Source organism: Schistocerca gregaria, chromosome 6, assembly GCF_023897955.1.
Source record: "Schistocerca gregaria isolate iqSchGreg1 chromosome 6, iqSchGreg1.2, whole genome shotgun sequence".
Classification (NCBI taxonomy): domain Eukaryota; kingdom Metazoa; phylum Arthropoda; class Insecta; order Orthoptera; family Acrididae; genus Schistocerca; species Schistocerca gregaria.
The window spans coordinates 574,891,900-574,906,814 of NC_064925.1; the positions used below are offsets into that span (position 1 = coordinate 574,891,900).

Sequence of the window (14,915 nt, forward strand, 5' to 3'; positions counted from 1 at the left end):
ACTAGAAAATTTTGATGTTGAACAAACATTACGTACTGTAACATCAGTACTGATAACGAAATAATTTTCAGTAACATTTTTAATAACTGTAAAGTAAGAAAAATAGGTTGAACTTTATAGCGAGTTAGAGTAACGAAACAATGTTCCCTTTATAAAATGCCAGATCCAGAATAATAAGAACATAATATTTTTGTTTTGTTGAAAATTAATGATCCTAAGAAAATCACAGCACAGCATCCCTACTAAAAAGTATTTCAGGGGCTCTTTTCGTAGCAACATATAAATTTACCAATATATCAGTTGTTACGCGAGCAAATACAAGCAGACAGCGAAAAGGAGACGTGGAACATATGTGTATGCATACACACATTTTTGTATTATGTACGGATTTTTGGCTCGCTGATGACATAATACAATGTTCTTCGGGATACAGGCAGCCGCAGGCAGGTTCACAGATTTTGTTGCTTGGGTTACCACGTCAACAAGCTGCTTTAGTTTCACAAAAAGCCTTTCAGCCATGCATGCTGTTCGAAATATTTTATCGTGTTTGGAACCTCTTTATGGAGATATGAAAACTCATCGATAGTTTTAGCGTAAAACAACTTGTCTCATAAACTGCAATTACACTTAGGATCAATCACTCCTATCTGTACGTGCACAGGCGTGCTTTCAGCTAAATTGGCAAATTGTCTTCAAAACACTTTGAAAACATTTGTAAGAGTGGCAGTGTCCTCAGAGCGTTTGGAAAGCTATGCTCGTAATTCTTTCAAGGCCAGAACCTCACAGTTTCTTTAATGGCAATGAGATTAGCAAAATGGACGTTTCTGTTGTGAGTTGTCAGGAAAAGTAGTAAGGTTATTGTCAAGCTGATGCACTCTGTAGTTGTATGACCTTGAAGAGTGTAGGGCTAGGATCAATGACATTTCATCTTGCCCTTAACCTTCACCTCCCCTCTCAACACCCTCCTCTCCCTCCTCTACCCTTCCAACCTTCAGCCATCTATTCACATCACAGTATTAAACGTGAAACAACCAATGAAAAATCCAAGATGGCGAAATAGTCCAAGTGAACTAGTGGAAAATTTAAAAACCTCTCCCCCTGTTGCCAGTCAATCACAGTCCAGTACTCCTTATCTCCAGCCAATCACAGTGGAAATCCAAGATGTCTGTAGTATTGAACTGTGTTAATCGAAAATTTAAAATCTCCCCCCCCCCCCTCCCTTATATGGCAAAAGACCAGTTGTGTGCTTTGTACCCCCTTCTCTTTCTCTCCTTTCCAACTAATCATATTTATTATCAGAAAATAGTCTCGGAGATTAAAAACCCTGTCCCCTCCCTTCCTTATCTCCAGCCAACCTTATAAGGAGAGAGATCAATTTTGTGTTGTGCTTTGTACACCCTCATTCTCCTTTTCCAAACAACTGTACTGCAGTCTAAAATTGGTGCCAAGTTACATTATTTATTTACAGATCAATTGTGTGCTTTACTATCCCCTTCCTCTTTGCTGTGCAGCATTAAAATTCCAAGATGATGGAAATAGAGCACGTGAGTGGTTCTAGACCCCACCTTATTCCTCTTTCAACTCTTTCCAACCAATTAGAGCACAGTATTAAAATGATGAACCAGATATGCAGAAGTAAAAACTATAATCTCTACCTTAAGGTATTCTTATTTTCTTGAAAGTTAAAGATATGCATTATTTGTGAGATAAAAGTCGTGGAACAACTTTATTTATGTAGCAACAAATTTTGTGCTTTGAAACCCACCAAGTATAAAAATGATGTGCCAGATACGCAGTGAACAGAAAAAATTATGCAACAATCTGTTTAAAGCCAAACATATTTCTGTGAAAGTCACATACCTCTGCTTAGTAGTATGGTGAACCCAAGGTCAAAGTTATGCACATACATTTCTCTGGTATAATCTGAAATCTATTCCAACGACAAAGATGTACACTGAGTACGTAAGAATGGTAATTTCAGTAAATACCAATTGTGTGCTTTATATGCTCCCTGTTTTCAATTATGTAACAAATCATTCAAATTATGTAACGCTCAGGACAAATTCAAACTTATATCCGCCATTATCATTGGTCTCATAACTCTGGCTTAATATTAAAGTGAAACCAAGCCAAAGTTATGCGAACTATCAAAATGATTGCAGGGACAATGATATGCATTGTATACATAAAAATAGTATCTCTGTATGTCAAAATATTCTGTACTGCTTGTGTTCTCTCTGTATTTCATACATAAAAAAAATTGTACTACTTAAATACACTTGTAACAAAGAAATCATTTTTTGTCTCTGTTACCTCTGACTTCATATCAAAGTGCAACTAAGGTCAAAGTAATGCGTTATTGACCTATGTGTACATACCTTCCTTAGCATACACTAATATGTTTCCCATGTTGAAAGGTAAGCATTATGCACATAAAAAGGGACATACACAGATCTCTATATTTCATACACCAAATATACTATATAAACCTTAAACAAATATATAATCAGTAATAAATTATATTCATTTTCCCTGAAAATTGCAACAAATTTCTCATGAAATTCCATCCTGTACTGTCTTTTCTTTTAAACTCTTGATTCAATCGCTTCTCATATTTATGTTTATGGGCATTTATCCATCTATGCCTCGTCGCCGAAATGTAGTCACCTCGTCCTGCGGATATAAGTTTGAATTTGTCCTGAGCGTTACACAATTTGAATGCTATGTTACATAATTGAAAACAGGGAGAATATGAAGCACACAATTGGTATTTACTGAAATTACCATTCTTACGTACACAGTGTACATCTTTGTCGTTGGAATAGATTTTGCTGAGGGACACTCTGCTGACAATTACGGAGGTGCTGTTGCACCTAATAACCAATAGCCAACAACGCCAGTTTGTGGAACAAAGCATCAGATGGGGAATTGTTCACTGTTCGTGTAGACATTCAGTTGCCAACGACATATTAATTTCTGATTATGATGAATAAATCTCTGAATTTAACATTATTTGTCTCGATGCGAATAAAGTATACTCGCATAGCTGTCTGATGAGGCAGGATCTCTCGTATCCAATTTAGAAAGTCTTTCTGCAGATACCGTAGAAAATTTTGATGTGAAAAGTGGTACCATCGATTCTGATACGTAGTACATATTGGAAGAAGAGGTTGAATTCCAAGTTAGTATTTACGATTTACCTTCGGAATTACCCTTATGTCGGGAAAAAATAGTAAAAAATCAAAAGAAATTGTTTCTGGCTGAATGCAACAGAACTTGTGTTATTCGTCAAAAAAACTTTGCCCGAACAGACCATGAAGGCCCAACGGTACCAACCGACCGCCGTGTCATCCTAAGGCCAAAGGCGTCACTAGATGCGGTACGGAGGGGCATGTGGTCAGCACACCGGTATCCCGGCTTTTATTCGTTAAAGAAGTTTGAAAGAATGTTTCTAAAATAAATAGGTTTAAAAAAAATTCGTCGAGTTTTATAGCAAGCCCACTAGATGAAGCCCTACATTGAGATTAATGCACAAAACTGCACTTGTGGGCACAAAGAGTTTGAGAAAAATTTCTTCAAACTCATGAACAGTGCCCTACTCTGGAAAACTATGCCAAATATACGAAACCTTCGGGACATTTGACTTTCAACATCGTGGGAGGGCAGGTTCATGGCGACTGCATTAGTTACAAGCCTAATTTTCAAAAGAGTGTTATTTTTAGCGAAAATCTTGTCGACACTGAAGTTATTAAACTGAACACTGTCTTCGACCAACCAGTCACAGTTGAAACGGCGAGTTTATATATTTTGAAAACCCTCCAGTTAAAGACAGAGTCTAGACACTTATTACGCAGTGAGCCCAAGAGATACCCAGCAAGAAATTGTCTGGGAACTTTCGACTCGTTATCATTGACTATTACGCCAGTATATATTTGATATATGAAAGCTGAATTCTCGAAAGAAAAGTTTTGGACTATGTCACTGACTTTAACATGGTTTGCGGATTGCTCATATAGGTGCGAAATGCTGAACACCAAACCTTTAGCTACTTAGTTTCGGCTACTTTTCAAGGTCACCAAAGTCCGCACTTTCGTAGACTTTTCGAGTTCACCATTCAAAACACATACAGAAACGGGAAGTAGCATATGTGGCAAAAAAGAATAAAAATGTTCTTGAAAATAAACTTTATTAATTTTTCACAATATATATTTACACACTGGCTTCTAAATTTATAGAACCTTTTGGATTTACCGAGCCTTCAAAATCTGCACTAAATTTTATATTTAGGATGTATATCCGAGATTTCATTTACAGAACAGATTGGATTGCAAGTAAAAGAATATTTAGAAGGTGTGGTTTTGGTCCCATAGAGTATATAAGGAATCTTGAGAGCTGCAAACGATCCGTCTTTTTTGAAACTGGAAAGTATCACTATGTCTTCTTCGAAAAGGCTTAACATTCCTCAGCGGATAAGAAGGAAGACGTGACCAACTGACGAACAGTTTTGGATCTGGTTTTTGTTGGAGAATCAAGTACTTTTGTAAGTGACATTGGTAGCATAAATTATGCCGAAAGTCATACACTCTGTAACTGTAGGGAGCTGGCAGGATGAGCGGTTGCGCCCTTGCCAATAAGAGCATAACCTTAACAGCAATTCAACAGCATTTCAATAAAATGAAGAACCACCAAATAAAGAAACAGTAAACAGTGTGGAAGCTCTTACGGTTCTCCGTAGGCAAGGCAGAATAAATTAATATCACAGTTCTCCTCCATGAAAGAAGTTTAGAATGACTGTTACTTACTATTCTTATACCACCACAGACAAATACAAGCTTAATAGAAGCTTGAACACCTCACGGAGGCATTAAAAACAACACAGAGCATCAAAATTTTATAAACAATCAAGGTCATCTGGGAAAGGAATAAATAACATTTCGAAAAAAGTAAACAATAAAACGCAGTATTCATGGCCAATGTCCAGTTATAGGTTTACAGTAAGTAGAATGACTCGATGTTGTACCTTGCATACAGGGATCGCAAGACTGAAATATAGCCAAGACCCACTGAGGGTAAGAAAAATAATTTTAGATCAGAATTCGTCGAAATTGGTCGGTTGCAAGTTAGAGACTGAAAGCCGCCTCACGACGGAACTACTAAAGATATAATTAAGTTTCTAAACCAAAAGGAACCGCCATCAACGGCCACGTGCAATTAGACAGAACAAGGTCCATAGAGCAAAAAAAGGCGTCTTACAAACTATATACTTAAGTGAAACGCCTGCTGGCACCAAACGGATAGGTAAAATGCCTTAAGGCAACATGCAAATCGATACTCTTAAAAATGAAGAGAAATTCTTCATAACCAATCAAAGAAACGTTTAACAGTTAACGCCACTGAACAGGGAGAAATATGAAGTCATTCAATTAACCTCCTCCCAATGGGGCAGCAGAGTCAGGCAGAACAAAATAACAGCAAATGGTGCCATTATCACAAAGGTTGAGCTCAACCAAAATGTGACTCGTGTGTTCAATAATTACATAGAATAAAAGCAGTCAAATTTAACTAGCTAACCAGCTACTTTAATAAATGGAGACACATATGTTTATTAGCCACCGCTTTCATTAATTAAAAAGCAAATCTATGAAGATCCTTCATTAGAACTAGTTGTCAGTTGAGGTGCTTGTTAGCAGAGATGTAGAACTATATAAAATGGTCCTCTTCTGGACTTCTTCGCCATGTACATACTGTAACGACAATAATAATAATAATAATAATAACAATCCTATGTTCCCGTGGAACATACGAAATTATATTAGTACAGTTTCTACTGACGCAGGCACACATGCACAAATCAGCTTTGCAACTCACACAAGGATGTAAAATGCAAACCACCAAGAAGTCTTAAAATAAATCCTGTAAGAACACAGCTCAATAAAAGTATAACAACATACTTATGTGAAGCCTATGTGAGCACAAAAGAGCTACACCCCTTCAATAAGTACTTCTCACCTGATGCAGTTAACAAGAAAATTCATCAATAACGCATGCACCCAGTGATTCACAACGCATGCTCAGAGCAGCTACAAACAGACTAATGCAATTAATACTGGTGAGTGTATTCTCACCCAGTAGTATGCAAGGAACAGAAAAGACACTTTCACCGGGTGACATAACCAGGATGACGTGGGTTCAGAACATCTCTTTAACAATTTCAGTGATGCAGGAAGATGTTCACCATAAATATTCCAACAGTTTTCAGATGAAAAAATCCCAGGCCAGGCTTCCGCCCTCAAATGGTAGAGTGACTAGTGGATCGAATTAAAATAGGTGCCTCAGCACCAACAATCGTCAGGCTAGACTGCCGCTTGTGCCCCAGTGATCAGCCCACTGGGAAGGGAAAAAAGTCAGCAGCAATAGCGACCACTGAACAGTACACTATGTCTCCAATAACTCAACTCTCTCCACACAGGCCGTGCACGCCCTGGTTTTCTAAAAACATAGCTGAAAATGGGTAGTTGAGTGACCTTGAAAAGTGTCCAAAACTACGAAGGCTTACGCATGACAAGTCTCACTTCATACTTCTATGATTGACAGGAGATAAGGAGTACTGCGCTGTAATTGCTTGGAGATAGGGGGAGGACGAAACGGTTTTTAATTCTGCACTTATGTAATTAGGCCGTTACCTCCATACTGGACATTTTAATACTGAATTACGATTGGCTGGATATTATGAGGGTGGAGGAGCGGCAAGCAGGGGTTGTGGAGAGGGTAAGTACAGGTGGGGTAATGGTAAGGGTGGTATGGAGGGTATGATTACATCATGAAATAAAGGTCAAGACCAACAACCCCTGTTTCTGAATGTAGTATACCCACTCAAACACTTGCACCTTTCAAGGTCATTTAAATGTAAATTGTGCCTACCTGCTACAAGCCTACTACCTTTTTCGTCCGTTCCGCATTGCGACAGTGCAGCACCATCAAATTAGACAAAAGTTGTTTCCAGTCTTGCATTGTCTGACTGTGAGCAGTGTGCAGCATAGTCCACTTGAAATGTGAGCTCCGCAATCCGTTCTGGATGCTCTGATTTTCTTTCTTGCTCTCCTTCCCCCTTCATAAATTCGCCAAAAAAGGGTTTCTAATCAAACAGTCGTTCCAGGGATACTCCTTAACTTAGCCAGCGTACCTTGCGCTAACGCTTCAGCTGTCCATACTCTTCTTTCAGTTCCGCCAAAAGACTTTTTCCACTGATAGTGGAATAATGCATACAACTCTAGAAAATTTACTATTCCTACCACCCATTTCATCACTTGCTCGATGTCAGCAAATTTAACACACAGTGCTCCCTGATGGACAGAATGACTGCTGTCACTGAACCACAGTAATTTCTTGCTCTTTCACCTCCAACCAAATCTTTCAATGCTGTCTGTATGGTGTTCTAATGTCATTCCAGAGCATATTTGTGGTACTTGTAGATAACAGACACTGAGAAATCCTTTTTCTTTTCTTGAGTCATTCTCATTCCTTTTTGAAGGATTGGACGATAGGTCAGTAGACTGCCCTTTTTGTGCAAACAGCCGCTGGACGTGATCGCACTTAATACGGTAAACAGCGCTAACACTACGATTTTTCCGAAGTGAAAAAAGTCATGACGACTGAAAAAAGTCGCAACGCAGTGTTAAATGGATGTTGCGCAACACCGAGTACTGCCTGGCAAGTACCAAGGAAGGCCAAGACAGGCGAATTCTTGGCAAGCACGTGTTCCACGCAACGCTCTCACACATACTTTGGCACGCCTTGGCTGATCTTGTCATAAGGTAACGCGCGTGTTCCGCTGTCAACAGAGCTTCGCTGTGAACGTGTGGGCTGGTACTGGTCATGTCCATGTGATTGGACTGTTTTTGTTGTTGTTGTTGTTGTGGTCTTCAGTCGTGAGAATGGTTTGATGCAGATCTCCATGCTACTCTATCCTGTGCAAGCTTCTTCATCTCCCAGTACTTACACCAACCTACATCCTTCTGAATCTGCTTAGTGTATTCATCTCTTGGTCTCCCTCTACGACTTTTACCCTCTGCGCTGCCCTCCAATGCTAAATTTGTCATCACTTGATGTCCTACCAACCGGCCCCTTCTTCTTGTCAAGTTGTGCCACAAACTCCTCTTCTCCCCAATTCTATTCAATACCTCCTCATTAGTTATGTGATCTACCCATCTAATCTTCAGCATTCTTCTGTAGCACCACATTTAGAAAGCTTCCATTCTCTTCTTGTCCAAACTGTTAATCATCCATCTTTCACTTCCACACATGGCTACACTCCACACACATACTTTCAGAAACGTCTTCCTGATATTTAGGTCTATATTCGATGTTAACAAATTTCTCTTCTTCAGAAACGCTTTCCTTGCCATTGCCAGTCTACATTTTATATCCTCTCTACTTCGACAATCAGTTATTTTGCTCCCCAAATAGCAAAACTCTGTTACACTTTAAGTGTCTCATTTCCTAATGTAATTCCCTCAGCATCACCCAACTTAATATGACTACATTCCATTATCCTCGTTTTGCTTTTAATGATGTTCATCTTATATCGTTCTTTCAGGACAGTGTCCATTCCGTTCAACTGCTCTTCCAAGTCCTTTGCTGTCTCTGACAGAATTACATTGTCATCGGCGAATATTAAAGTTTTTATTTCTTCTCCATAGATTTTAATACCTACCCCGAATTTTTCTTGTTTCCTTCACTGCTTGCTCAATATACAGATTGAATAACATCGGGGAGAGGCTACAACCCTGTCTCACTCCCTTCCCAACCACTGCTTCCCTTTCATGCCCCTCGACTCTTATAACTGCCATCTGGTTTCTGTACAAATTGTAAATAGCGTAAATAGCCTTACTACCTGTATTTTACCCCTGACACCAATACAAGTTTAAAAAAGAGTATTCCAGTCAACACTGTCAAAAGCTTTCTCTAAGTCTACAAATGCTAGAAACGTAGGTTTGCCCTTCCTTAATCTAGGTTCTAAGATAAGTCGTAGGGTCAGTATTGCCTCACGTATTCCAACATTTCTACGGAATCCAAACTGATCTTCTCCCAGGTCGGCTTCTACTAGTTTTTCCATTCGTTCGTAAGGAATTCGCGCTAGTATCTTGCAGCTGTTACTTATTAAACTGATAGTTCGGTAATTTTCACATCTGTGAACACCTGCTTTCCTTGGGATTGGAATTATTATATTCTTCTTGAAGTCTGAGGGTATTTAGCCTGTCTCATACATGTTGCTCACCAGATGGTAGATTTTTGTCAGGACTAGCTCTCCCAAGGCTGCCAGTACTTCTAATGGAATGTTGTCTACTCCGGGGGCTTTGTTTCGACTCAGGCCTTTCAGTGCTCTGCCAAACTCTTCATGCAGTATCCTATCTCCCATTTTATCTTCATCTACATCCTCTTCCATTTCCATAATATTGTCCTCAAGTACATCGCCCTTGTGTAGACCCTCTATATACTCCCACCTTTCTGCTTTCCATTCTTTGCTTAGAACTGGGTTTCCATCTGAGCTCTTGATATTCATACAAGTGGTTCTCTTTGCTTCAAAGGTCTCTTTAATTTTCCTGTAGGCAGTATCTATCTTAACCCTAGTGAGATAAGCCTCTACATCCTTACATTTGTCCTCTAGCCATCCATGCTTAGCCATTTAGCACTTCATGTCGATCTCATTTTTCAGATTTTTTTATTTCTTTTTGCGTGCTACATTTATTGCATTTTTGTATTTGTATATCAATTAAATTCTATATTTCTACTAGGCCTCGTCTTTTTACCTACTTGATACTTTGCTGCCTTCACTACTTCATCCCTCAAAGCTAACCACTCTTCTCCTACTGTATTTCTTTCCCCCTTTCGTGAAAATTGTTCCCTTATGCTCTTCCTGAAAAGTCCGTACAACGTCTGGTTTAGTTAGTTTATCCAGGTCCCATCTCCCTAAATTCCCACCTTTTTGCAATATCTTCAGTTTTAATCTACAGTTCATAACCAATAGATTGTGGAAAGAGTCTACATCTGCCCCTGGAAGTGTCTTACTATTTAAAACCTGGTTCCTAAATCTCTGTCTTACCATTACATAATCTATCTGATACCTTCTAGTACCTCGAGGATTCTTCCATGTATACAACCGTCTTTTGTGATTTTTTAACCAAGTGTTAGCTATAATTAACTTTTGCTATGTGCAAAAATCTACCAGACGGCTTCCTCTTTCATTTGTTACCGCCAATCCATATTCACCGACTATGTTTCCTTCTCTCCCTTTTCCTACTCTCGTATTCCAGTCACCCATGACTTTTAAATTTTCGTCTCCCTTCACTACCTGAATAATTGCTTTTATCTCATCATACATTTCATCAATTTCTTCATCATCTGAGCTTGTTGGCATATAAACTTGTACTGCTGTATTAGGCGTAGTCTTCGTATCTATCTTTGCCACAATAATGCGTTCACTATGCTGTTTGTAGTAGCTAACCCGCACTTCTATTTTTTTATTCATTATTAAACCTTCTCCTGCATTACCCCTATTTGATTTTGTATTTATAACCCTGTATTCACCTGAGCAAAAGTCTTGTTCCTCCTGCAACCGAACTTCGCTAATTCCCACTATATCTAACTTTAACCTATCCATTTTCCTTTCCAATTTTCTAAGCTACATGCCCGATTCTGACATTCCACTCTCCGATCCGTAGAACGCCAGTTTTCGTTCTCCTGATAACGACGTCCTCCTTAGTAGTCCCCGCCCAGAGATTCGAATGGGGGACTATTTTACCTCCCGAATATTTTACCCAAGAGGACGCCTTCATCATTTAAGCATACAGTAAAGCTGCATGCCCTCGGGAAAAATTACGGCTGTAGCTTCCCCTTGCCTTCAGCTGTACTTTCTGCATAACACGCTCGGTGCCGGAAATAACTGTATCTTTCTCCGTAAAGTATTACAGGAAATATTGGAGAACGATAATTTTATAAATTCCTTCAGATGCTTAGGGGCGCTGATATATATCAACGGGGACAGATTGTGTGCCCCGACTTTGACACGAACCTGGGATCTCCTGCTTACATGGCAGATGCTCTATCAATCTGAGCCACCCAGTGCACAGAGTATAGTGAGACTGCAAGGACTATCTCGCGCACGCCTCCCGCGAGACCCACATTCTCACCTTGTATGTCGACACAGTACATTCGTTGTGTCTCAGTCTAACACACTCATTACTTATGGGAGACATTCTTACCAAGTCCCGTAAGAGTTCAGGGGGGAATATGTGTGCATCCTCTGTGAAGGAGAATGTCATGTCCGGTATTGCCAGAACTATATACTCACATTGATATGGTGTCTGTTCTTTCCTTCGAAAGAGCTGACACAGTATCCACAGAAGTATATACTGGAGAATGTCCCACCAGCAATTTAGCAACAGTTATCATTTCAGTATGATAGGGCTTAAGTATAGTTTACCGTTCGCATCAGAGAACATACAGATAAAGCTTTCCACAGTTATCGGATTTGGAGAGGACCGGCAGCAAGCTGGCTACCTCGTTTTCCGGTCCCCAACTCTATGGATCTCTGTTTATGGCGAGAGATGAGGAGTTCGTTGTACGGGACACCAATACACATCCACAAGAGGTGGTTGCCTTTTTGGCTAGACGTATAGCCGCTATTTGTGAATCATCTAGTTGATCTGAGGTTTCACAATCATTAGCACAAGGATACCTGTTGTGCATTAATGAGAATGAACCATATTTTCAGCAACGTCTCTAAAACGTAATTCATCTGTTAGATCGTCGCCGCTGAATATTGCTAGCGTAGAAGTTTTCGTGGACCCGTAGCAGAGAACCAGTGTACTTGCGCCATTTTTGTCACATTAATACTGATTCTTCTTATCGCATCTAAACACTTTATAATTGTATATAAGTAGGTTTCTAACCAATATATACAGGGTGTTACAAAAAGGTACCGCCAAACTTTCATGGATCATTCCTGACACACAATGAAAGAAAATGTTGACATGTGTCCGGAAACGCTTACTTTCCATGTTATAGCTCATTTTATTACTTCTCTTCAAATCACATTAATCATGGAACGGAAACACACAGCCACAGAACGTACCGGCGTGACTTCAAACACTTTGTTACAGGAAATGTTCAAAATGTCCTCCGTTAGTGAGGATACATGCATACACCCTCCGTCGCATGGAATCCCTGATGCGCTGATGCAGCCCTGGAGAATGGCGTATTGTATCACAGCCGTCCACAATACGACCACGAAGAGTCTCTACATGTGGTACCGGGGCTGCGTAGACAAGAGCTTTCAATTGCCCCCATAAATGAATGTCAAGAGGGTTGAGGTCAGGAGAGCGTGGAGGACATGGAATTGGTCCGCCTCTACCAATCCTTCGGTCACCAAATCTGCAGGAGCTCCATCGTGCATGAACCACATGTTGTGTCGTACTTGTAAAGGCACATGTTCTAGCAGCACAGGTAGATTATCCAGTATGAAATCATGATAACGTGCTCCATTGAGCGTAGGTGGAAGAACATGGGGCCCAGTCAAGGCATCATCAACAATGCCTGCCCAAACGTTCGCAGAAACTCTGTGTTGATGACGTGATTGCACAACTGCGTGCGGATTCTCGTCAGCCCACACATGTTGATTGTGAAAATTTACAATGTCATCACATTGGAATGAAACCTCATCCGTAAAGAGAACATTTGCACTGAGATGAGGATTCACACATTGTTGGATGCATGAACCTTTCGCAGAAGTGTACCCGTGGAGGCCAATCAGCTGCTGATAGTGCCTGTACACGCTGTACACGGTACGGAAACAACTGGTTCTCCCGTAGCACTCACCATACAGTGACGTGGTCAACGTTACCTTGTACATCAGCTACTTCTCTGACGCTGACATTAGGGTTATCGTCCAGTGTACGAAGAATTGCCTCTTCCATTGCAGGTGTCCTTGTCGTTCTAGGTCTTCCCAGTCGTGAGTCATAGGCTGGAATGTTCCGTGCTCCCTAAGACGCCGATCAATTGCTTCGAACGTCTTCCTGTCGGGACACCTTCGCTCTGGAAATCTGTCTCGATACAGACGTACCGCGCCACGGCTATTGCCCCGTGCTAATCCATACATCAAATGGGCATCTGCCAACTCCGCATTTGTAAACATTGCACTGACTGCAAAACCACGTTCGTGATGAACGCAAACCTGTTGATGCTCTACGTACTGATGTGCTTGATGCTAGTACTCTAGAGCAATGAGTCGCTTGTCAACACTAGCACCGAAGCCAACATTACCTTCCTTCAGTTGGGCCAACTGGCGGTGAGTCGAGGAAGTACAGTACACACTGACGAAACTAAAATGACCTCTAACATGGAAATTAAGTGTTTCCGGATACATGTCCGCATAACATCTTTTCTTTATTTGTGTGTGAGGAATGTTTCCTGAAAGTTTGGCCGTACCTTTTTCACCCTGTATAATGAAAATCACTGAAAGCACATTTTTAAAATATTGAGTGTTAGTTGTAAAGATATGGGGCGTGATACGACTTTTCCATTACTGTGTTAGGATTTACTTCAAGACTAGAACACTTTTACGAACTACGTTATTTCATCTCTGGCCCCTATACTTAAGAATACACGCCAGTTGCCGATGAAAAGCCGTCGACATTCAAACATGTCGGCAATGCAGAAAAATAACGATACACCGGAACTTCAGAAGAAGATTATTCCATAAACCTAGCGTTGCCGGCATTTTTCTGGTGTTTAAGCGAAAAACACTTGAAAGTATGAGTGGGAAACTCTGAGGACCACTGGGAGTAATGGAGAGATTTTTCGTACTTTGTGTAATCGTGCAAGTCATCTAAACCTCTTCAGAATCTTGAGTGCGCTGGGGAAGCGGATAAGCCTGCGGAGGGCTTGTGCAGCGACGGATGTTCAGGCGTTGCACGGACTGAAAAGTCTGCCGGGATTGGAGAGTATCACGTGGCTGTGGCGCACTCACGCACGCACGCACGAGCCGTAGCATTAATATTCGGCCCGGCTGAGCTGCGAGTGACGTGTGCAGGGCCGTCCCACCTGCCAGCGCAGAGCAGCGCCAGGGGATTAGGGGGTTCCCATTCAGACGGAAGTCACTCTCTCACCCGCCGAGGCGCGGCGCTGCTGCGCATTTCCAGCCGCCTCGGGGATTCCCCCGGCTGCCGCACGTGTGAGCCGGCTGCCTCTTCCCGAGGATAATCGCTGCCTCCGCCTCCAGAACGTTAACAAATGGACCGGCAAATCCCTGTTAGTCCCACTAAGACGCCCCGCCGTAGTCCTTATTGCAGCCATGTCCCAAGTGCTACGACGAACTTGAGGAATTAACTAGAATGGAATCAGCCGCAAGGCAGCCTGCATTCATTCGATTTACGTTAACAGCAGTACGAACACTAGTACGAATGCGGCCTCGTCCGTCATATTAGCAGCACCGCGTACAGCATAATTCCACTATTCCTGCACTCGTACTCCATCAAGGGATTTCTTGTTTACAGTGTAGACTTATTCAGAAGAAACTTCAACATTCATTCAGTGAACATCAGACGGAAAATTGATGCGCACTTGGATAATATTTCTTTGCAAATTGTGCAGTAAGATGCGCACTACTCAGCAGGTAGGTTTCAAGCAGATCTGTAAAAATGGCTGCTACGCTCCAAGTCTTCAAATTTAAGCTCAGAGTTTTCCTTTTAGCAGTAGCATATCTTTCGTATTACCTACAGTTGATCCTGACACAGGAACTTTCTTTTGGAATGTATTACTTATTGCTATATACTCTCTCATAATATATCTGTATTTTAAAAACTCTTTGGTTTCTTATGTGTATGAACTTGCTAATTAGCTTTCTGTAACCCTTCTGG

General features: G+C 40.9%; 1 pseudogene; it reads right to left on the reverse strand.

The window, feature by feature from the left end:
• LOC126278942 (twinfilin-like) overlaps positions 1-14,352 on the reverse strand; it is a 57,632-nt pseudogene extending 43,280 nt beyond the window's left edge.
• Between the last annotated feature and the right edge of the window lie 563 nt (positions 14,353-14,915).